Here is a 23,126-nt window from a genome sequence, read left to right as displayed (position 1 = left end):
CTACACAGGCTCATATGCGTGTCACCTGAAGAAGTTTGGGCATCCCTGATAACAAAGTCCTTTGAGGAAGCTCCATTAAAGGTCCATGATGTATCGCCAGAAGGGAATGGATGTGTGGAACAAGTGGATGAGTTATGAAGGCTTATGATTGTGAAAAGAAGTGAAAGTAGGATAGCATGATGGAGACTTAGGATCAACAAGTAATCTTTTTGACTTGGAATTGTAGAATTTTTGCCCCTAGTTATTTTGATATTAGGGGAAATCAACTCTTTCTCTTCTTGCTTCATAGTATTTTTATCCTTGACTTTGATTTTTGCAGAGTCCAATAGCTTTTGATTTTGATTTGGGCTAAAGTACTTTTCTTTATTATTGACTTTTAGATTTTTCTTTTCAAAGCTTGATTTGTCATCCCCAATGAGTAAGGGCTTTTGTGATTCTTGTTGATCCAAGTCTAGAAGTGGAGTGGAAATGGAATGAGTGGATGAAATGGTATAACTATGTGAGTTATCAAGAGGGCTGGCGATATGCTCAATAGATTCTTCACAGGAACCACTCTTAGGACTATTGATATCAAGAGATGCTTGCACCACTGGAGGAGATTTGCATTTAGACTTAGTAGCCACAACACTAGGTGGTTCACACCCAATTCTTTTCAAATTGTTTATAGATTGTTCATGTCGACTGAATACCTTAGGAGATAGTGGGAGTTAATCAACATGAAAGATATACTCCCCACATCCCATGTCTTTAAACTTGAACTTTTCTTTGATCTCTGCTTGTTTTGATGTAGAAGCTTTTAATGATTCTGGATCCACATATGCTGAAGATGGAATAGCTTCTCGATTGACTGGGATTGTTATTTCTGATCTAGGTTGCAGATTGTTGCAATATATGAATGGATTTGGATCCGCTTTGACTGTCACTTCAACTCCATTGTGTGGAAACTTGATGTATCGATGATATGTAGATGGGACTGCACTCATCTCATGAATCCATGGACGTCCTAACAATATATTGTATGTGAGATCCAGGTCTAGGACTTGAAAAACCACATCCTTTGTAACTAGCCCAACTCTGAGAGGTAAGGTGACTGTGCCCTTGGATGAACGCTCTTCATTGTCATATGCCTTGATGGTGATTTTGTTTTTAGAATTCACAGCTTTGTCAGAATATCCCAATTGTTTAATGGTGCTCAATGTACAAATGTTTAGACCTGCTCCTCCATCTATCAGGACTCGCTTTATTCGATGTTTGTGTATGAAGGCTTCAACATGTAAAGGAGCATTATGAGGCTGACTTACGGAGGCGTCATCGGCTTCTGTGAATGTAAGGGAATGTGGAATGGAAAGGTATCCCACCATGGCTTGAAACTGGTCCACGTTCAGAACAGTAGGAACAGCCGTATCTCTCAAGATTTTGTCAAGAATAGCTTTATGAGTGGGGGATATACGTAGAAGCTCAAGGATGGAGATGAGTGTGGGTGTCTTCCCGAACTGTTCTTCAAGGTCATACTCAGGCTTGGTTGATGAAGGATTGGTATTTTTAGTAGAGGCACCTGGCAACGTAATTTTACCTCGACGAGTTGTAACATGACATTCAGAGGTAGATTCGGAAGAAGATCCAACACCTCTTAGGACAATCTTGGGTCGCTGAGGAGGATTCTCAGGGTTTTTGTTCTTAATGGTAATAGTAGAGATATGATTGTCCATCGAGATGTGATTGATAGTTGAATCATAGTTGTAAGGTGCTCTAGTATAGTTGGCCTGATCATCTGTGACTTTGGCGTTTCCCTTGTCATGCTTTGGGAATGGCTCTTTAAACATTTCATGTTCTTGATTGGATGAGTGTCCCTCAATCTCAATGTCACCTTTATCAATGAGATCTTGCAAAATGTTCTTCAGTCGATGGCAATTACCTGTCTTATGACCCTTGCTCTTATGAAATTCACAATACTCATCATCATTCCACCAATTTGGTTTGACCTTTGGTTCATATGGAGGAAAATCTGGCACTGTGATCACTTTGTTTGTCACAAGCTTTTTGAAGACTGATTCAAGTGGTTCTCCCAATGGGGTGTACTTCCTTCATGGTCTAGAAGTTGTTTGAGTATTCACTTGATTGTTTGTAGAACTTGATCCCGAAAAGATGAATTTGGGTCGCACTGTATTGGCATCAACAACACCATCATTGACTGTGTTCTTGTTTTTATTCCAAAATCTTGGCTTGTCTTTTCCTTTAAAGTCATCTTTGGTCTCTTTGAATATCTTAATGACTCCTTGTTCAATCAAGACCTTTTCTGTTGCTAAGCCCTTTTCAATAACATCCTTGAAGGTGGACAAACAAGCTTTCCTTAGATCATAGCCAATGTCTTTGTTAACATTTTGAGTGAACATTTCTACCATTTGTTTCTGTGGGATTTCGCAAGAGCATCTGCTAGCTAGATTTCTCCATCTTTGTAAAAATGATGCAAAAGATTCTCCCTCCTTTTGCTTAGTATTGCATAGAGTAGTGACTGAGATATTTGTTTCTATATTGTAGGAGAAATGTTGAATAAATGCCTCTGCTAAGTCACCCCATGACTTAATACCAGGAGGTAATTGAGAAAACCATTCCATAGCTTGATCGCCTAAGCTTTGCGGGAACAACCTCATCAAATATGTTTCTTCTGCCGCTACCTCAATGCAAGCTGTGAAAAATTGTCGTATGTGTGCCTTGGGGTCTCCTTTTCCTCTATACTTGTCAAATTTTGGCGTCACAAAGTGTGCAGGAAATGGAGGCATTGGAATGCTCTTATCAAATGGATAAGGACATATGTCTCTCATAGTGTATGTTGGTTTTGGTGTACTCATGTCCTCCATTTTCTTTTGTAGATCTCTGATTTGTTGCTCCAAATTGTTCTTAGGTGGTGATCTATTTCTTGTAGCATATCCCATGTTTGAGACACCAATTTGAGGAGGAGCTTGTTGCATGTATGGATGATACTGATCGTAGACATGTTCATATGGAGGAGGTCTATATTGATGCGGCATATAGGGAGCACTTGGTATAACTTCATGTTGAGGAATCCCATATCTATTTTGTGCGTGTATACCATATTCTATAGGCATTTCATTTTCTATTGTGTTTCCCCCAAATTTGACATGAGGTTTCCTTATGTCCAAATTTTGAGCATGCCTTTGAGTGTCCACTTGTTTTGATTGATCCATAGCTTGAGCATGTGATTGAGCATATCTATCTGCATAAGGCTTCCATAATGGTCTTCGAAGGTAAGTATCATATGTTTGAGCTTGTGTATGTGGGATTTCTGGTTTTTGAAGCAAAGCTGATGGTGATTCAGGTACCATATGCGGTCCTCTATTTCCTCCACTATTGGGTCTCCTTTGATCCATGTTAGAGTGAGTTTGTTGCGAGGGTCGGTTTTCCATAAGTTGAGACATGTCAAAGTCATGAGGTATTTTAGCTCCACTTTGTGTCATCATGTGTAAAAAGTACCGTCGATCCCTCCTCATTATCTCTTCAACCAATCTATTGAAATGAGGATTCATAATGGATTCTTCTATATCTGCTGATTGTATTGAAAAGTTGTCCACATTGTCATTGTGTGTAGCATTGTTATTTGTAGTGTCTGTGTTTTCCACATTGGGATTGTTTCTATAAACATCCATGCCAGGCAATGTAGTGTGCTCAGGATTGAAAAATAAATCATTGTCATACTCATAAGAACTCATGTTTACGGACTCTTGAGCTTCTTTAGCTTGTCTCCTAGATTTTTGAAGGCGGGTTTCAACCATGAACTAGGTGTTTGACCAAGATGTGAGAGACTAGATGAAAAATGAAAAGAGTATGGAAGACCAAAATTTGTATGAAGTGTAAATGAATCTTGAGGTGTACTTGCAATGTCCAAAGTGTAAGACCAAGTATGTAAGTAGTAGAGTAGGTGTGACTTCCAAAGAGATGATAGTTTCTCTTGATGAGGTAAGCTAACCTTGACTCTAAGTAAGACCAAATGAGACCCAAAGGTAAGAAACCTTGATGAGGGACCACTTAGAAAAGTGTAGTTGTATGTAGTATGTTGAAAAAGTATAGTGAGGACAAGCAAGTGACCTTTTTGACTCAAGTTTAGACAAGTATGAATGTAAAATGAGATGTGAAGCAATGATGGACTGTATGAGACCCAAGGATAGGTTGAATGCTAGATGAAACTTGAAGAAACAACCTAGGAAGCTCAAGTATTTAGAAACTGATTTCCTTTGTTTGCTGGACTGTAAAAATTTTCAATTCTGGACACAGACGCTTCTGTATACTTCACAGATGCGATTCCCAGACATAGACGTGTCTCTGTTCGACACAGACGCTTCTAAAAACATAGACACTATTATGCCCTTCACAGATGCGCTCAGATGACCCAGACATGGTTAAAACAGACACAGATGCGTTTCTGTAAACTTCGTGCAATTTTTCCAATCTGTGAGGTTGTTTTGTTGTGACCAAATCCGACTGTTTGACTGTTTTTCGTGACAAGAGGACACAATGTTGATGAGGACTCAATGTTTGCAAGTGTTTAGACTCCAAAAGTGTGTTGTTTGATGTAAAATGTTTTGCATACACTTGAAGACACAAAAGACACAATGTTTTGTTGTTTGGTCTTGAATGTTTGAATGTTTAACATAAGACAAGCACAATTCTTATGGATGACCAAGACAATAGTTGTTGATCCCACATAGGGTTTTACCCCCGAGGCTACGCTATTCAGAGCGGATACTTAGATGCTTGACCTCATTGGCTCCACCCTCGGCACTCACTTCTTGGGTCAGCCAAGCATCCTTTGTATCTCTACTAAGAACCGTATGTGTGTGGGCCGCTACCAGAGGTCCAACCTCCTGCCTCAACAACTAGAAGGATTTGGGCTTCTAAAACAAAAAGGTGTTAGTAAGGGCATCCGCTCATGTGGCCATACATGCGGCACTTTCAGCTCTGTAAATACAGAAGGCTCCTAGTCGGTAGGGGTTATGCCCTACAAATGATCAAATAAATTTGATCAAACAGGTTTATGGGGAGACATAGTGTCGGTATGAACTAATCAACACACGTTATTCATAGTTTTCACCATGAATACATTTGATTATAGTGGTTCAGATGAGGTGGGTTTTCCTCGCTACCACTTGGGTCGTTCTCTTCTCACTAGTAGTCCTAATGACCACACGGGAAGACAGGCCCTCTAAAGATTAAACAAAAAGAGCCTATTGCTGAAGACACAAAAGACAATGATTCAATTTTAGTGCACCAATGGAAGTGTTTGCTAATCTATGAAAACAAGGCACACAATAAAAATTTCAAAACCCTAGCCAAGGCCTTGCAACAAAATTTGTTAGTAGTTTGGGTTGTTTCAAATGATCACCCCTTCCTGCAAGCACACAAGTTAGGTAAATTTTAAAAACCCAAAAGACTTTGTGAAAGAGGGGCCTTCAACAAAAACATTTTTTGCTTCCAAAACAAGCTGCACAAACTTAGCTAGCTAGATCTACAAGGGTTAGTCCAAAAATAAACCAGATCTAAAACCCTAGGTGCGAAATCCAAAAACCGAATCAAAGAAAATTTTAAAATTTTGAAACAGTAAACACACAGATGCTATTACCCCAGACACAGACGCGGTTCTGTGATGCACAGACGCGACCAAAACACACAGATGCCCTTCTCGGACACAGACGCGATCAGAAGTAACGCAGACGCGATTATGAAACACAGACGCCCCTGTCTGAGACCTGCAAAATAAAATTTGTCAAAAACGTAGACGCGATTCCAGATTCCGTAGAGGCTCCTGAAACTTAGAGATGCGATCCGAAAGTTCGCAGACGCGGAAAAAAAAAAAACCTAAAATGTCATCGAAAAATGTCCGATCTGCAACTTCAAAAACGCAAAATCTGCAACAAGAGGGTTAAATGCAAAGGGACAAGAGTCCCACCGAGCATGCCAAAATGTATATGGTGAAAATGGACAACAATAATAACAAGATTGAAAGGCTAAATGAATCCAACCACAAAACCCTAGCCTAACAATCAACAAAGATCCACCATAACATATGAAGATTACCTAAGACAATGCAAATCACATGAAATCACAAAGATTATACCATCACATGTCCAATAGGGTTTTGATCTCCATTCTTCCTATCTCCATTGATCTTGCTTGATATATTTGCTCTCAGATTTTTATATGCACAAGAGCTCAACAAAGAACGGAATGTGGTTGCAAGTAGGATCGTAGTGTAGCCAAGTCTTCAAGATTAGTCATTAGGGTTTGATAATGAAGAAAGCATCTCCTTAAATAGAAGACACAATATGAAATGGAGGGATAAGATTGAGAGGTGTAAAAAGAGAGGTTGGCTAGGATTAGAGGGTAGGTAAAAGAAATAGTAAAATAATGAAAGAGGTAGGTAGTGTAGGAATTAAGAGATGAATGACATGTGTCATGTGTAGAAAAAGCTAATGAATTAATTAAATAAATAAATATTTATTTAATTAATAGAAGAAGTAGGATAATTAAATAAATAAAATATTTATTTAATTTAGGAAAAGGATAATTTAAATAAATAAATGTATTTATTTAAATGAGAAATAAGGCTAGAAGAGGATAAATGAATGAATTAAATAAATAAAGATTTATTTAATTAATAGAATAATTAGGGTTAGATAATTAAATAAATAAAATATTTATTTAATTAGACATGACAATTTTAGGTGTCTACAGAAATCTTCATCGATAACTTGAATAGTGAAATGAGTTATAGACTAAAACTTCAATGCATACCATCTTTCACTAAATTAATTGAAAATGGCATTCAAGTAGAGGAAGCATGTGTCAAAAAGGGAACACTCAAATTTTACAAGGAAGGAACAAACTCATCAAACTACAATAACCAGAACAACACCAACCTTGACAAATCTCGATTTTGGACTCGAAACAAAAATGAAGGCAACAATGAAACACATGATCCCAAATCTAAGCAACCAGTGCTTGCATTGTCTGGAAATCCTCAAAACATGAAAAATCCTAAAAATGCTAATCCAAATGCTAACACATATGCACAAAACACCGATCAAGGACAACTCAACACAAACAACACCAATGATACTCAAAACAAAAACATGAATTCAGGACCTAACAACAATTCATGCAACAACACAAACAATTTCCAAAAGCGTATCTTCACACCACTGGGGCAATCGCTAGAATCAACATTCAGAGAACTTTTGGCACACAAGATTCTTTTCTTGCCTCCAATCAGCAACTATGAACCTCAAATCAAACCACCTTGGTGGAATGATTCACACTATTGTGATTACCATCATAACGAGGGTCATCAGATGAACGATTGCATGAGGTTAAAATACATGGTGCAAGATATGATTGATCGAGGTGACTTAACAATAGATGGTCTCAAAACAAATGGTGATCATGAAGCCTTTAAAAATCCTCTTCCAAATTACAAAGATGGAGCTTCAACTTCGGATAATACACGCGGAGCTCGTATCAACCATATCTACAACAACACCATAAATCACATATCAGCTGAAGATCATCAAGTAAATGTCATCACCATCCGAGATAAGCGTGATCATGAATCTATCAATGTAACAACCCAAACTCAAAAATATGTCTTGAAAGGACATACTGCACCTACAACTACCACACCAAAAATCCATTATGACTTGGTTAGCCAACTACGTAAAACTCTAGCTCAGATATCCATACTAGAATTGCTGAAACTATCACCAAAGCACAAAGACATATTAGAACAAGCGCTATTGGAAACTAATGTACCTCAAAATCTGGATACAGACAGATTTCAAGCCATGGTCGCCCATATGACTAGACCCCATAACCTCACCTTCTTAGAGAATGACGATGCCTCCTTAAGCCATTCGCATAATACTCCTCTCCATATCGAAGTCATTGTTTACAGACACTGAGTAAAAAGAGTTCTAATAGATGGAGGAGCTGGACTTAATATATGTACTTTAAAGCTTATCCATGCATTAGGTTTCTCAGAAGAGTCTATTGATCCCTGCAAGAATATTGATCCCTGCAAGAAAATTACTATAAAGGCATATGATGATGAGGAAAGGTCCTCTAAAGGAACTATGATATTACCTATTCAAGTAGGACCAGTGCAAAAGGATACTATATGTCAGGTCTTGGACATAGATCTTACCTACAATATTTTGTTAGGGCGACCCTAGATACATGAAATGGAAGCAGTACCTTCTACATATCACCAGTGTGTCAAATTTCCTTATGACAGACAAGAAGTCTCCATATCTGCTGATCACAACGCATTTCAACATTGCAACTCAATGGGGGCAGCCCAAGATAGTTTGGTTCCTCATAACAGAGAAAAGCAACGATCCTTATCATCAGATCTACAAACAGCAACACCCAATTCCTTATCTAGAGATTTCAAATAGCACATGCAAATCAAAGACCACGGTATGGGAGAATACTCTTTGGAGCCTTTATGTTTGGCCAAATTGCCAAAAATCACCTAGATCTCATGGATTGCCTACTACATTAACAGATCTGGTCACTCAGTCCATCACTAAATTTGATGGTACCTTCATCAAATTGGGCACTCTAGCACATGAATCAGAAGACAAGGATGTTCTTAGCTAGTTATACAAAGATGAGGAAGAAGATAATAGAGCAGCTGCTCTGGACATTGTTCTACCAACACACCTGTATGGAAAAGGATACTTAATCATGCAGCAAATGGGATATGATGGTAAAGGACCTATTGGGAAACACAAAGAAGGAGTCACTGAACCCATAGATCTTCCTTCACAGCCTAGTAGAAGCAAAGTAGGATTGGGTTGAGAGCTCACTTTCCTATTAAAAAGGCCACCCCACCTAACTATAAAACCTCAATGGAAAGTAAAGATGAAGTACAAAGAAGAATCCTGGCAGGAAGCACTCTTTGAATCAGCCGAAACAATCCGCAAGGCATGAGAACGTCAAGATCAGAAGTTATATCAGGAAAAGCTTCTAAAACACAAAAGGGCCATATCTATAGCAGTAGCTCATATTCAAACACCAATATCTTAAGAAACAATAAAATCATCTCCAAATACCATTGTTCCTCCCCAAAGAAGCACAGTCTATGAACAAATATAGAAGATAGAAGACGGATCTGACACAAAATCAACAAAAACTATCAAAATGGTATCTATCATCAAACATTTGTTTTCACCATACAACATACCAGTTTACAACACTGATAGAATTTGGGATGATGCCTCGGAGACTAATTCTAATGAATATGAATGGGGTACCTGCTCCAATGCTACTACAGATATCCCTAATGAGACTGATTCTATATTTCTTTCTCAAGAAGAACATAACACAGAAGATAGACCTCTTGAATTTGGACCACAAAATATCTATGACGCCAAGGAAAGCGAACAAGAACATTATGAACAAGTATATGCGGAAGATAATACCATCGAAGACCTCGACGAAATCCTGGACTTCTTTAAAACCAAGAACAATCACGATGGAAACTCTGTCCTAACACTCACAATAGCCAAACTGGATCCACCTAATGATTCCTTACCGCTTGTCTTTCCTGACCTCATCAACTGGGATGAACCTGAAATCCATGATATACCAGTTTTCCCAGATGATGAATCTATTATCCATTACCTATGTACCATAAATCTAGAAATAGGCTCTACCAGTGAACAAAGTAATGATGTCTGCAAACCAGGGAGTGCCAAGTTTCTCAGTCGCAAAAATGAACCAAGTAAAGGGTCTGGTGCTGAAAACCAGTCAATGGCAGCTCTAGATCATAAAAAAGTAAAAATAAAGGACGCATCTGAGTGTGAAAACCTTTTTAAGGAACCTAACGATGGGAGACTTGACACTTTTCTTGAGCACTTTCATGAGTGATCACCCATATTGATTGAGCCCACTCAATCAATCAACATTGGCACCACAGACGCAGTCAGGAACCTACACCTTGCAGAATCTCTGACAAAGGAAGAAAGATCAACATTCATCATCTTCTTTAAAGAACAACAAATTAACTTTGCTTGGTCCTATGTTGATATGCTTGGAGTGGATCCACACTTAATCATGCATCACTTGTCCATCTCTTCAGGAGTTAAACTAGTTAAGCAAAAGCTATGAAAGATGAATCCATAGGTGGCACTCATGGTCAAAACTGAAGTAAAGAAACTATTAGATGTCGGATTCATCCAACCCATTGACTATGCAGAATGGATTTCCAACATCATTCCAGTATCAAAACCAGATGGTAGTATCAGAATATGCACTGACTTCAGAGACGTCAACAAAGCTTGTCCAAAAGATGACTTTCCTCTGCCCAGTATTGACATAATTGTAGATCTCACAGTAGGCCATGCAATGCTCTCACTAATGGATGGTTTCTTAGGCTATAATCAAATCAAAATAGCCCCAGAAGATCAAGATAAAACTGCATTCACCTATCCTTGGGGAACGTACTGTTGGAATGTTATGCCTTTTGGCTTAAAGAATGCAGGGGCCACTTATCAAAGAGCAATGACAACAATATTCCATGACATGATGCACACATTTATGGAAGACTATGTGGATGATTTACTAGCTAAATCCTTCACCAGAGAAAAACATCTTGGCATCCTAACAAAGATCTTTGATCGATTGGAGAAATTCCAAGTCAGGCTCAACCCTAAGAAGTGTGTCTTCGGGGTTACATCTGGCAAGTTACTAGGCTACATTGTCTCAGCTAAAGGTATTGAAGTAGATCCAGCAAAGGTACAAGCCATTATGGACATGCCACCACCGAAGAATATCAGTCAACTCAGATCTCTACAAGGATGACTTCAATCGATCATGCGATTCATCGCTCAACTAGCAGATAAAAGTCTACCATTTAACCATTTATTACACAAAAATGTACCATTAAAATGGGAGACCAAGTATGCAGAATATTTTTAGCAAATCAAACAGTACCTGATGAATCCACCAATTCTAGTACCACCAGTCGCAGGAAAGCCACTTATCCTATATATCTCAACAACAGATATATCGCTGGGGGCACTATTGGCATAAGAAGATCAACAAAGAAAGGAACGAGCCATATATTACATTAGTAGGACATGAAATGGATATGAACTCAACTATACGTTCATTGAAAAGGCTTGCCTAACAGTGGTCTTCGCATCTCAGAAGTTCTGACATTATATGCTAGCACACACCATTATGCTAGTCGCAAAAATTGATCCTCTCAAATATCTACTTAGCAAGGCAGCTCTTACAGGCCGATTGGCTAAATGGGTCATGATTCTTAGTGAATTTGACATTCAGTACACAGAAAGATGAGAAATCAAAGGACAAGCAATTGCAAATTAGCTGGCTGAAGCACCACTACCAGGAAAACAAACCATGGAGATTGAATTTCCAGATAGGGACGTTCTTGCTCTTTCTACTAAACAATGGATCCTATACACAACATGGTTCAGGTGCTGGCATTCTATTCATCACTCCTTAAGGACACACTATACCAAGATCATATAGGCTTATGTTTCCATGCACAAATAATGTGGCTGAATATGAGGCATTGGTTATAGGCTCAAAATGGCCGTAGAATGGAAAATCACAGAGTTAAAGGTCTATGGAGACTCACAACTAGTCGTCCATCAAATCAACAACGACTATCAGACAAAGGATGACAAGCTACTACCCTACAAGTGAATGGTGGATGACTTCAAATAGTATTTTATGCACATCACCTTCGAACAAATACCAAGGTTAAACAACAAAGTAGCCGATGCAATGGCTACTATCGCTCCACTACTACAAATTCCAGAGCAACAGAGTCATTACGAGTTCCTAGTAGAGCAACTATTCTCCCCCGCCTATGACCACTCTGAATCCCAGGTTATCTATGCCTTGACTGGTTCAGATTCTCCATTATATGGACCAATATACGACTACCTCAAGCACAATATCTTACTAATTGACCAATCCCGTAACCAAAAACGTAGCTTTATTTGACAAGCTGCCCGTTACACCCTTACCGCTAATACTTTGTATCGTCGAGGTCTAGATGGTACTCTTCTTCATTGCTTTGATCGTAATGATTCCGATTCTTCTTTACACGAGCTTCACGAAGGTATTTGTGGCACACATTCAAGTGGTACTACTCTTGCTAAAAAACTTCTAAGAATGGGCTACTACTGGGCTACAATAGAGAAAGACTCATACCACTTCACCAAGAAATGTCCTAAATGCTAGATCCATGGTAATCTGATACATGCACCAACATAGGAACTACAACAATTTACAACATCCTGGCCCTTTTGTCAGTGGGGACTGGACTTAGTAGGCAAAATTCATCCTTCATCTTCAAATGGACACAAGTTCATTATAACAACAATAGAATACTTTACTAAATGGATAGAAGCAGTTCCCATGACCACAGTGACTGGGAAACAAATTGCCTCTTTTATCCTCAATTATCTGATCTGCAGATATGGTATTCCAAGTTCAATCATCACAGATAATGGTCAGCCTTTCAAAAATCAAGATGTCCAAGGACTATGTGAAAAATTCAAAATCCAACATCGGTTCTCTATACCATACTACCCATAGGGAAATGGTCAAGCGAAAGCATCTAACAAAACAATACTGAAAATTCTCAAGAAAACAGTGAATGATGCAGGCAAAGATTGGCACGTACAACTCAATCCAACACTTTGGGCATACAGAACCAGCATCCGCACACCTACAAGAGCAACACCATACTCATTGGTATATGGATCAGAAGCCATTTTACCCCTGGAAGTAGAAATCCCATCTCTTAGAGTCTCTTTGAAAGGCTTAATCCCAGATGAAGAGTATCGAGTTAACCGACTGCAAGAACTTGAACTATTAGATGAAAGACGTCAGCATGCTTATACTCATCTCAAAGCATATCAACAACGCATGTGCACGAGCTACAATCACAAAGTCATCCCTCGCAACTTCAAGGTTGGTGACCTAGTCCTCAAAGAAAATTCAAGAAATCAGCAAGATCGAGAAAAGAAAGGAAAATTTGAACCTAACTGGTTGGGTCCCTATGTTATCATATCAGTCTATGGATTAGGTGCCTATCAGCTAACGACTTCAGAAGGAGATGTGCTTGATGAACCAACTAACAACATCCATCTAAAGAAGTACTACACTTAAGTAACCTAGTGCACGGAAAAAGCCAAAATAAGCAAAAAAATCAAAAAATCCAGAAAAAGCAAAAACATAAAGTACAATAAAAACAAATGGTGAAAACCTAGTAAACAGGCGCTCTTGTGAAAGAATGGCTCCTCTATCTATCTCCATACTATTTGTCTATCCAAACACTATCGGCCATTGCCTGACACTTAGCACATATCCATTTAGGACATACTTAGCGTAGTCACTATCCTGGTTTATCCATATATATATCCTCTTACCACAAATCCACCATGTCTTGGAAATCACTGTACATATTCACATCAAGAGGCACACTTAGCTAGGGGCATTCCAATCGTCTAAATATGGTAAAAATTCAAGACATCAAGGCTATTTGCAAAACTCAAAAGCATGACATCCAACAACCAAAAACTACACTTCATCACAAAACAAAACAATTCACAAAAATACCAAGGATGGATGATTTTCTGAAGTACTGGATGTTGCATTGTAGCATAAAATCTTGACTAGTTTTGCATTTTGAACTTTTTCGATTATTTGGATTCTCTTCCTTGTCTCACTAAGTGCTTCACAGCTAGAGATCATGAGGAACTTCCAATATTTTCTTAGTCTTTTGTCTGGGAGGCGATCACTTGTATTGTTTGAATACTTGCCTCGAGACATGATACATCGACATATCACTGAAGGCCTGATTCCACTTCACGCATTCAAATGATTTAATATTGTATGTTTATGCAATACGCACTCTGGTCATCCTGGTTCAATTATACCTTGACGCTTGTGCTATCTTGCAAAATCAAATATCATGTAAATTTTTCTCAAGTCATTATGGTTCAATTATACCATTATGCTTGTATAAATTTTCAACATATCCTAAACAAATCAATGCTCAATGATGATATCTACAAAGAAAGTAAAATGGCTATATCGGATGGCAAATACAGAATGAGGATGCTGCCAAAAACATTAGTTGCATATCATTTTACAATTAGTTGCATATCATTTTAACATGTTTGTATATCATTTTACATTTAGCAGCATATCAAATCATACATCTCATTTTCAAGATACATCTCACAACATATAAAAGCATACATCCTGCATCATGCATTATATTTAAGCATTGCATTATCACATAAACGACATAACCCACATAACATGCATCCATATAAACACCCCACATGATCAATGAAAATGGTGTCCTATATATATATATATATATCTCAAAAATGATCAAAATGTACAAAATGTATCAACACTGTGTCCAGTACAAAGAATCAAATAATCAAAAATACAACAGAGACCCCTTCTCTCAAGTATGACTATCCCCTGACGGAGATGGTTTAGCTCCAGATGTCCCCACCCCTGGATCTCCAAGAGGGTCCTGTCTCGGTGGCCCTGTGACACCTCGGCTCTCAAACCGCGACCCAGTATCTTGAGATCGACTGGATCTCAACTGTGCAAAGCTCTGTACTCGCTGGTCCCTGAGTACTGCAACCTCATAGTGCCGCCGATAGTACTCCACCTCCTGATCTCTCAATGCTAGCTCTCTCAGGGTGTCTCTCATCGAACCACCCACTACTGCTCTTTGCATGCTGGATACCACCTCCTCCGCTCGCCCCCTCCGCTCTATCTCGATGTCCCGCTCAATAGTCAACTGCGCGATCTGTCGCTGATATGTCAAAATTTGTACCTACAGCTGCTGTACAGTCACCTGTAGGGTTTGGATCTGTGCATCCTCAACATGTGTGGGGATCTGAACCCGTAGTGGTACCTATGCAGGGGAAACTCCTCCTACTCGGCCTATCCTCAGTACTGGAGGTGGGAGCACATCTGTCCTCCCCCTCTATGCTGGTCGCCTTGCCTCATTGGTACCCCTCACTGCTGCTAGCACCTCCCCTGCTCTCCCCTCCCCACCAGCTCCAATCGCCAATCCACCTCTCCCCCTGTCTATCACCCCCTGTCTCACTGCTCTCTCCACACCCCTATCTCCTCTCCTCCCTCTACCTCCCTACCTCCCTTTGGCTCCTCTCCCTTGTCCATCTCCTCCATCCTCTCCATCATCATCATCATCTCCCTCTCCCTCCTCCTCATCAGAATCAAACGCTGGCCTCATCTCCTCCGGATCTAATATCCTGGCCACCGCTCATGCAGCAAACAATTTGGCAAACTCATCGGTCATGCTCGCATCCAAAATCTCTGGGCCATAATCCCATATCTACCCCGCCAACCCGACAAACTCCTCCACCGCCACTGTGCTATCAATGGTCGGACCCCAATCACCTACATCCTGCCTCCGACGTGCATATAGGCACGCTCCTTGTGGAATACCCTGCTGGCACCCAAACTGTCTTAAAACTTGGGTCACCACAAACCTCTCTATCACAAATGGAGTCCTCCTGATCAGGTATCTGGTCATAAAAACAAAAGGCATCTCCAACCCGTCCTCTGCCCACACCTTGCATCTTGTATATGGTCACCAGGTAACCGTATCTATATCATCAAGCACTCTCCTCCAGTGCTCTAGTTTGCCCAGCTTGCGCTAGACAACTAGACCCCTGTATCCATATGCATATGCACACCCCACAGGCCTATCCCTGTCTACTAGTGGGCTTGCTGCTAGAATGTGCTCCCAGCACCATACCTGTAACAGTGTCATGCCAGCTTACAAACTGCCGTAACTGAGGTATACCACCTCATGTAGGCCCCTGTACAAATGGGCCAGCATAGCTGATCCCCATGAAAATCTCTGGCCCTATGTCACCATCTCCTCCAATACCAGCCCCCATCCCACAGAGAATCCCTTTGACCTACGATCAGGACAAAGGAATCCACCAATAAACCCTGCTAGCACAAATGACAGTGGTGCGTAATCCAGGTCTAGGAACTCCTGCCATGGGATCTCATAACCACAGACTGTCTCATCATAGAAAATACAGCGAAGAGCCTCTATACCACCCTCCTTCGACTGGTCATAAGGTAGTAGTGCACCTACTACGGGAATCTGCAGGATCCTGTAACAGTCCTCTGGTGTGACTATCATCTCTCTGGTTGCAAAATGAAAGGTGTTTGTGTCGCTATGCCACCTCTCTGCCAATGCTGTCAGTAGCCCTCGGTTCACAGTGAACCAAGGCATATCCAAAAGTGAGGTCAACCCACATCTCTCAATAATGTTGAGATCAGCCTGAGACAACCGCGGTATCAATGTCCACAGTCTCAAAAATCTCTCTCGTGACTGCACCACACCCAATCGCTCCTGTCAACAAGCAAAACAAGTCCAATATCAATTTCCACATCAAAATAAAGATATCAAAATCAAACTCACATCAACAACATGAAACAATTTTCTCATCTACATCAAGTTCAAAATCCTATCATTTCATATCAACTTGTAAAACAACTCAAGTTCTCACAAACCATATCAAAATTTGTAACACAACTCAAGTCTTCACAATCACATAAACTTGTAAAACAACTCAAGTTTCCCACCCATATCAGCTTGTAACACAACTCAAGTTTCCAACCCATATCAGCTTGTAACACAAATCAGGCTTCACACATTAAACTTAAAACACGGTAGGCAAACAAATCATATTTTGATCAAAACACCACATTGATATCTATACATAACTTGAAAAATCGTAAATCAAAACAAGTTATATCAACACTCATATTGGACAAATCCATAAAATCATGACAGACAGACGCAACAAATTTACAAATCGGCTCATCTTGCAAAAATTTTCCAAATGCACTAAAACAGACTCTCGCTGCGCTAAACTTCACCCATGCGCTAGGCTATTTTTCCTACGTGCTAATCTATTTACCCTATGCGCTAGACTAACTCTACGCACTAAATCTTTCCCCCCATGCGCCACCTAACCTACCCTATGCGCTAAACCCTACCCACGCGCTAATCTATACCTCCCGAGTGCTACCTATTTGACCCTATGCGCTAGGTTAAGCCTACGCACTAAATCCCCTTACCTATGCGAACCTCTGTGGTTCCTATGTGCTAGGTCTAGCCTACGCGCTACCTTGCTGACCCTACACGCTACCCGACTATCACCATGCGCTATTCTGTGTCTATGCGCTAACCTATATTTCCTATGCGCTACCGTATTTTATTTCGGACGCACCCCTAAAATAGACTTGATGTGCTACTTAAAACTTTGTATGTGCTAATCTATGACTTAGACGCACTAAAACGCTAAAACCGAGTTTTAAAAATAAAAAAATGACTAAAAATGACCAAATCAAAAATCAAAAGAGGGTCAAAAACGTTGACTTACTGGTTGTCCATACGCTGCAGGTCTCTGGTACCTCCGAACGCACTCAAAACAGTGTCTGGAATACGGAATAGGCATTTTCTCTTTAGACCAAATTCTCTTTCTCCAAAGTCAACAAGGCACAAATGAATCAAATCAAATCTCTTTTCCCCTTTTTATAGGAGGAAAATGAAATTAGGGTTAGCCAAACGGACCTGTAATATGGTCGCGGTCTCCCCTATACCTTACACGCTGTACATTATCGGGAGATGAATCAATTTACACACATTTTACATCGACTTAATCCTACACACCACACACAATTCATCAAATTAAATCAATTTTTTTTTTTTAAAATATTGATTCATCTCCCGAGGGGGCATTACCATCAAATATCGAATCTGGGGCATCACGCATCAAATCGAATATGGGACATGACTTGCAAATCAAAAAGAGCGACACAAGAAGGCATTTGATCATAAATCACGATAATGCATCATTTTCTTTGAAATAACATGTGCACACACATCACTTCAAAGAGGGGCAAAATGTAGACGTATAAAAATGACCATATCCCTAAATGAATATTTTATGTTCATTTCTCTATTTAATTAAATCCAATTTAATTAAATTACCCGCATTCCTCTATTTAATTAAGAAAATTACTCAATTTAATTCACTATACCCATTTAATGAATAAATCATTTTATTCAATCAAATCCCCCCATCCACTTTTAATTAAATTCAAATTTAATTAAATAGTTTATCCTAAATTGAATAAATCTAATTTATTTAATTTCCCCAAATTGCAATCAAATTGAATTAAATTCTTTATTTCAATTAAATCCTATTATCCCTCCATCCACTTGCAAAATCCTACATCTCCCACTTGCCTTCCTAAACCTATTTCTAATTTCTTCTAGACTCTTCTAATTAGCCTAACCCATCTTCTAAACTTTGTCACATCCCTAAGCAGGGGGAGGTCACTTCTCAAATCCTCAAAGTCTTTGATAACCATTAAAGGCTTCAAGCCTTCAACCACTTAATTCCCCAAAGTCTTCATAACCATTAATGGTTAAATCAAACCCTCTTACATGGTTAAAGAATTTCTTTTAACTCAACTTTTATCTAGCCCAAGGGTCTCATCAGACCTTTAATGCTTTGACCATGATTATCTCTTAATCATTTACACAAAGGTTTATCCTTAGATTAACTCTTAATCCATTGGGTAATCTTAACTTAGGTTTGACCCTTATCTCTAGATAACCATAAGGTCTTCTTAGGCATTTAATGCCTCCAACCCCTTCTCTCAACCCAACCCTATGTTGACACTTGTCACCATTTCATTGGTGCAAATTGCAAACATGGATCCCCAACTTTCAAACTCAACCCTTGATTAAGCCTTTCAATCCTAACCATCCATTGCCCTGTTTTTGCTATAAATAGAGCTCTCATTCCTCCATTTTGATCATCCTCCAAATTTGTAGTATCACACTTATGCTCAAATACATTCAAGCTTTCATATCATTTTTATGCTCATCATTTTAGCCTCTTTGAAATCAGGAATTAGTCTAAATATGCATGTTTAGAATACTTTCTTTATCATTTAGCTCAATCATAGACTAAATATATCATGTTAGGATAGTATTCATACTAACTTTGTCATCTTATAATCTAGTTTATTGCATTTCTAGAATCATGCATAGCTTAGGATGCATCTCATACTAAAATATAACAAAGCATCCCTCGTTCTTGCATTTTCCATCCCTAAACCATTTTGCTCAGTGATCTGAGAGCAAAAACATTGGTTTGAGGGACATTGTAAGATAGAGAACCATGGGACCAACCTTGGGAAGCTGAGTAATACTTCATTACTCCCTAGCTTGCACCAAGAAGTCCTGTGTGTGTGTGTGGACAAGTCCTTTTAGAATATTTTCACATATTGAGTTCTATCGACCCGCTTTTCCCACATACAAGATCTAATAATGAGAAATCAGAATTAATGTGTAAGATGTCGGGTTCACCAAAATGTAAAGTGGAAAATTAGATCCTAGTGACTCCCCACCTAGGAGAGAGAAATGAAGCCACTAGGATGATTATCACTTGGAGGGAACTTTACATTCAAAAGAGGGGTTGAATCCACTAGATCCAAATTTGAGGGGAACAAGGATGTGAATTCTGAGTGGATTTCAAGTGGTTGAAGTGTGATTTACCCTCTTTTGTAAATGAGAAAGTTGACTTGTTGACTATGTGGAAAATGGAGAAGAAATGAGTGAAATGAGGAGCTACTAGTTTGGGATCGCATTGTAACTTCAAATCCAAGCTAATTAGACTGATGCAGATCTACCCTGCAAATTTGGAGAAAATTCATCGGGACCATGGTGGGAATGTACATGGTTCGCCACAAAATCCATGAAACAAAAAGAGTTCTTCCATCTCTTCAAATGAAGCCTAAACCTAAAATTACAGCTGCCCACCTGCAACCTACATACAAAAAGAGAGGGAGAATGGTTGTGGATAGGGGTTTGCCTCAGTCAAATGCTAGTTGAGGAATCGAACTTGAAAGAAAGTAATTGCAAATGCTTGAAAGTAAACAATGGAAATGTATACCTTGTAGATCTGCAACTTGTTGATGATGATTGTTTTGCTTCTTGAATGTAACCACAAATATTGTATGAAATGGCATGTAACATGACAAAACCCTAACACACACACATGCTTGAAAATGAATGTTGTAATGTTGCTCCAATAGATGAATGAAGAAGACTTGAAAAATTGAATGCTTGATGATGACCTTGAAATCTTGTATCTTCTCCTTATCCTCTCTATCTATCTTTTTGTTCTTCATCCGTCCATGAATGAGGGTATTGTATTCCCTTTTATACATGCCTCAAGGATTAAATTTCAACCACCGAAGGCTGACAAAGAGGAATAACAAACCTCGAAGACAAGAAATGCATAGGAGATCGGGCAGACCGAACATAAGGCCACCCTAAGAGGTGGGGACAAGGGTGCCACAACCTTGTCCTAGCGGGGCCACGCCCCTGTCCTACCCTATTTTGGGGCCTAGACAGGGTCTAAAGCAGACACAAGACATGAAGGAGAAAGAGTGAAGGGTTGGAAATGTAGAATTAGGTCTCGGTTAGGGAAGGAGATGGCATTGTAGAGGTGAGGACCTAAAATGTGGTAAAAATTGCAGGGGTTGCAATTTTATGACACTATAACTTTGTAGGTGTCTTAGGTTCTTGTTCATGTTCCTTCTCTTCTGTATTTGTATCTTCTTTAACTTCCAAAACTTCCTTCTCTTTCCCAACAACAAGAGTATCTTCTATCTCAATCTCAAGTTTAGGTGCGACATGATTTAATTCTTCACTCACTTTGACATTCATACATTCCACAACCTTCTTCACCCTCTTGTTGTAACATTGATATGCCTTTCTCTTTGTAGAGTATCCTCCTTCATCTGCTCTTGTGTCAAACTTTATCAAATACTTGATAATAGGTGATGTTCCATGGTATAACTCATAAGGTGTCTTAGTGTGGTTCACTCTTACTTGTACCCTATTAAGAATATACACAATACTATGCACAACTTCTTTCCAATATACATTAGGTAGGTTAGCATCTTTCAACATAGTTCTAGACATCTCAAAATAGTTCTATTCTTTCTCTCAACAACTCCATTCTATTGAGGAGTTCTAGGTGTAGGTAATTGCATTCTATTACCATGATCTTCAGAAAATATATTAGATTCATTTGATATAAATTGTCCCCCTCTATCAAACCTCAATTACCTTTCAGACCTCAATTACATTAAATACACAACATTAAATACCTTTCACCCTTTAGTCCTCTTGTCCTGGTAGGTCTGCATGGATCTATATGTGTAGACACCTAAAAATGGTCAATGCTTGCAGAATCATACTTTAACATTTGCGCATTGCCTCATTTTAGGTTTTTGCGTTGCATTAACATTTCTCCTATGTCACGCACTTGGTTTTTATCATTTGAGAGCATCGAGTCATTCTTCCACATTCTTCATTCATCTTGCTCTCAAATTTGGTCTTGTCGACAACACTATCCAATCATGATTTTGATCAATTTTATCTTGTCGCATCAATGTGTGTGCTAATTTGTCATCATTTTGGACATCGTCAATCCTAATTAGGGTTTTGTCCTCTTATCAATTTTGTCATCAATCCTTATCATTTTCAATCTTGTCATTTAAACGATCGATTTGTCATCGGTCATTGTCATGTTCGATCTTGTCATTTTGTGATTGATTTGTCATTGATCGTGGTCATTTTCAATCCTGTCATCTTGCAATCTATTTATCATCAACCCTTGTCATCTTGTTCGATCTTGTTATTTTGCGAATGATTTGCCATCGATCATTGTCTGTCTCAATTATGTCAATTTGGATCAATTTGTCATTGTTCCTTGTCAATTTGCGCATTTCTCAATCAAATCATTTATCGCATTGGTCATTTATCAATTCAAAATCATGACATTAATGATCTATAATCACGACCTAATTGTCATTTTCGCATTGCTAATTCATCTTCCAGGGTTTCATGATTCAATCATTTAACCTTGTTTGTCATTTCTCCCGCTAGGATTACTAAATTATTTATTAATCCTAAGTCTTCTCATTACAATTAAATCTTTATTTAATTGGCTCCTCCTCTTGTAAATTAATTAATAAATGACAAATTATTAATTAATTTACCTAATTTCTTCTAGTTCCTAATTTCCTATTTTTCCATCAATTTCTAATTCCTAATTTTCATCAATTTTAATTTTCTTAATTTCTAATTTCTTTTCCCTCCTATTTCATTTCCTAATTCCATGGGAATGACATTTCAATTTGTCATAAATTTGTCATAATTGACAATCAATCAATTTTGACATAGAAGTTGTCATAATTTGTCATAAATTATCAATCAACAAATTTTGCATAGAAAGTGCATAATTTGTCATAATTTGTCATATTGATTTGCAATTTCCATTTGAATTGGATCATGCTAATCTTGTCATCTCTCCAATTCTTCTATAAATTGGATGATCTTCATCAATCAAAGCTAATCCCTAATCAGACTATCGAATTTACACTTCTAGTACTCTTGATCAATAATCAATGTCCATCTTGCTTTCAATTGTGTGTGTGCACTTGTAGGTGAGATCCACAATCCAACCATTTGAAGAGGAAAGAAGAACAATGGAGCCGCATGAAGGAGCATTCAAGTCATGTCTATGGTTTGCATAATCTTTTGTTTTTGAATGCTTTTATCTCATGTCTCTATTGAGTGTTGTTTAGGATAGATTCATTGCAATGAATGCATTGGTGATTGAGCTATTACGTTTATCTTGTTTGTGATGATTTCCTATTTCCTATGCTACAATATGAATTAACTCCAAAGGTCTTGTAGTAGAATATTTCTTGTTCTTGAATTTGTTGCTTGTTTTCTTTCTCATTTGACATTTCTTGCACAGTGTATTAGGAGGTTTGATAATCTTGGGTAAATCTCTCATGACATGAGTTGAACTGATTTTCACCATGTTGTCAAAGTTAACACATCCCAACCTTTTGCACCATAACCAACATTCATTTCTTTGTGTAAGAAAACAACTACT

Source organism: Cryptomeria japonica, chromosome 10 (assembly GCF_030272615.1).
Source record: "Cryptomeria japonica chromosome 10, Sugi_1.0, whole genome shotgun sequence".
Taxonomy (NCBI): domain Eukaryota; kingdom Viridiplantae; phylum Streptophyta; class Pinopsida; order Cupressales; family Cupressaceae; genus Cryptomeria; species Cryptomeria japonica.
Note: the sequence above shows the minus strand (reverse complement) of the source record.